This window comes from Pristiophorus japonicus, unplaced genomic scaffold (assembly GCF_044704955.1).
Source record: "Pristiophorus japonicus isolate sPriJap1 unplaced genomic scaffold, sPriJap1.hap1 HAP1_SCAFFOLD_47, whole genome shotgun sequence".
NCBI classification, from domain to species: domain Eukaryota; kingdom Metazoa; phylum Chordata; class Chondrichthyes; family Pristiophoridae; genus Pristiophorus; species Pristiophorus japonicus.
The window spans coordinates 5054698-5058251 of NW_027254374.1; positions in this window are offsets into that span (position 1 = coordinate 5054698).

A 3554-nucleotide genomic window follows, 5' to 3' on the forward strand; every position below is an offset into this window, starting at 1 on the left:
CCAGGTGTGCCTGGCCTAGTACAAAAGGCAGACCACCAGGTGTGACCCTCACTCTATGGTTATCAATAAAGGACTAAGGTCACTACAGTTGAAGCATGACACATTGTCTCGTGGAGTCATCATCAGAGCATCTGAAGGTATAAAAATTGGCGATGAGATTACGGACCTTCACACGAAAATGGCTAACCTTGGTACGTTGCAGCAGTTCGCCGATGGTGATGCTTGGGAAGCCTTTGTGGAGAGGCTCGACCATTAATTCACAGCAAACGATCTGGCAGGTGACAACCCGGCCACACTGGCTGATAATTGCAGAGCTATCCAGATAACCAGTTGTGGGCCCACCGTCTATGGCATCGTCAGGGACTTGCTGGCACCAGCGAAAATAATGACCAAGACGTACGAGGAGCTTGTAACACTGATCCAAGAGCAACTCAAGCCCAAAGAGATCATCCTCACAGTCAGACACCGGTTTTATACACACCGACTGCACGAAGTCCAGAAGATCACGAAATATGCTGCAGACCTCAGGAGGCTGGAAGCACCGTGGGATTTTGGTGAACACCTCACCGAATCACTGCGGGATATATTTGTCATCGGAATCGGCACGAGGGCCTCCTTCTTAAGCTACTGTCAGCGGATACCACAGACACAATGCAGAAGGCCATCTCCGTGAGCCAAACATTCATGACCTCGACCTGTGGCTCTCGGCGGATGACTCCTCCTCAGGTCTCGAACCCGGCAAGTACTGTACATAGAGTGGTGCCTTTTGCAGGCTGGACTGTAGAACGTGAACCATCTCAGGGGAGAGAGAACAAGCCCCCGAGTCCCTTAACTCAGAGTCCATGGTCAGATCAGCCATGATCTTATTGAATGGAAGAGCAAGAGCGAGAGGCCGAATGGCCGACTACTGTCCCTATTTCGTGTGTTCTTATGTTAATCATTTAAGGAGCTTGAATCATTGATGAAGTTTTCTTCCCTATCTGACTTTATACACTCTGTGTTTCGGAGACGGGTTTAAAATATTCACTGCTCATGCGACAAGAAACCTTGGGCGACTTTTGTTCAATATATTTGCAGCAAAAATAGCCTCCAAAATAATGTTTCCTCCTGGGCTTGAACCAGGAACTTTTCGCATGTGAGGTGAATGTGATAACCGCTACACTACAGAAACGTTGTGGTTAAAGTAATCTTCGTAATATATCTAGAGATTTAACCTACACAGCTGGCCGATACATAAGGAGCTGGTTTTACGAGAATAGAACGAAGGTGTTGGAGTGGATTTTCAGACATAGCAAAGCATGATGGGGTAAGCCACCACGAAATGAACTTTGTACCAAGAAGCCTATCTGCTGTCCCTGATATGAACTCTGCAGCAACAAGTGACTCCTGGCCAGGTGCAGGCCACTGTTTCATCGAAAGCTTTGCAACAGAATAACGAAACACAAAATAAGATAAAGAGGAAGAGTTCCAAACTCGCACCATGCTATCAGGTTTCACTAACACTAAAAAGTTGAATGTAAATGAATTGCGTTGCCATATGGATCGATTGTATGTAAATGAATTTAAATGATTGTATTCTGCCCCCTTCTAAACTGCTTATAACCCCGCGGCACAAGGCACTCGGGGAGATCGCTGGATCTCAACTCTTCTCCCAGAGCTCTGTTAGCAATAAAGTTGTCTCTCTTACCTTACCAGAGTCTATGTGAATTTATTTTCACTAACAGTGGATGCAGAGAGGATGTTTCCACCGATGGGGGAGACTAGAATTGTGGCATGATCTTAGAATAAGGGGCCGCCCATTTAAAACTGAGATGAGGAGGAATTTCTTCTCTCAGAGGGTTGTAAATCTGTGGAATTCACTGTCCCAGAGAGCTGTGGAAGCTGGGAAATTGAATATATTTAGGACAGAAATAGACAGTTTCTTAAACAATAAGGGGTTAAGGGGTTATGGGCAGCGGGCGGGGAAGTGGAGCTGAGTCCATGATCGGATCAGCCATGATCTTATTAAATTGTGGAGCAGGCTCGAGGGGCTGTGTGGCCGACTCCTGCTCCTATTTCTTATGTTCCTTTGACTAATACACATCAACATCCTGGAGGTTATCATTGATGAAGTAGATGTGGGCAAGTCTGGCTAGTTCAGTCTATGGAGCATGAGATTTTTAATTTTAAGGTCATGCGTTCGAGCCCCACCTTGCATGAATTATTTTCTTAAACTTTTATGTTACTTTCACGGGAATTAACGCACACATTCAAAAAGGAGTTAGATATGTCCCTTATGGCTAAAAGGATCAAGGGGTATGGAGAGAAAGCAGGAAAGGGGTACTGAGGGAATGATCAGCTCTGATAATAGTGAATGGCAGTGCAGACTCGAAGGGCCGAAGGGCCTACTACTGCACCTATTTTCTATGTTTCTATGTTTCCCCTTGTGGGGGAATCTAGAACTTGAGTGCACAGTTTCCAAATAAGCGATCATCAGAACATAAGAAGTCGGAGCAGGAGTAGGCCACATGGTCCCTCGAGCCTGCTCCACCATTCAATACGATCATGGCTGATCCCCATAACCCCTTATTCCCTGACCGTTTAAGGGTCGCCCATTTAAAACGGAGATGAGGTGGAATTTCTTCTCTCAGAGGGTGGTGAATCTTTGGAGCTCTCTGCCCTAGAGAGCTGTGGAGGCTGGGTCATTGAATATATTTAAGGTGGAGATAGACAGATTTTTGAACGAGGCCATATGGATTCAATTGGAGAACAGAAAAGGGGCGATCACACGACTGGGAGTGTACGAGAGACCCCCGAACATCCAGAGGGAGATATTGGGTCTGGTTATTGTGATTCAGCAAGGAAACTATCGATCCTGGAGGACAAATACTCTGTTCCAAAGGAAACGGACCTAGCCTCTCCAATTGATCAGTTAATTAATGATGTTTTCCCGTGAAAGCAACATAAAAATTTAATTTAACAAAACTTATTCGCGCAACGTGGGGATGGAACCCACGACTCTGAGATTAAGAGTCTCATGCTCTTTTGACTGAGCAAGCCGGGTTTGGCAAATGTGGAATCCTTGACGTATGTCAAATGTTGTGGGTGGTATAGTGATGATTGAAATCATGATTGAGTATCTCACAGACTTGAATTTTGGAGTTCCTTCAGTTAGCATTTCTTTAATTGTGCAAGAGAAGATTGTGGGTTAATTAATGATGTGTTTCCATGAAAGCTGCATTAAATTAAAAGAAATGGAATCACCCAAAGTGGGGCTCGGACCCACGAACCTGAGATTAAAAGTCTCAAACTCTACCGACTGAGATCGACGGGATTCTGCCCAACGCAGTATTTTATCGCTCATTGCAGCCAGGCGCCTGTTGGCTCCGCCCCAGATGTTGAAACTTGCTGTTGAAACTTGTGCTGTGTTTATCACGTTTGCTTTGCACGCAAAATGTGCCTGTTTCAATCCCAGGCAGAAACATTATGCTTAACCTTTCTGTGGATGAACAGTCGGAGGCGAGTTTAGTCTCCCGGCAAATGCTGCCTGACCTGCTGAGATTTCCAGCATTTGC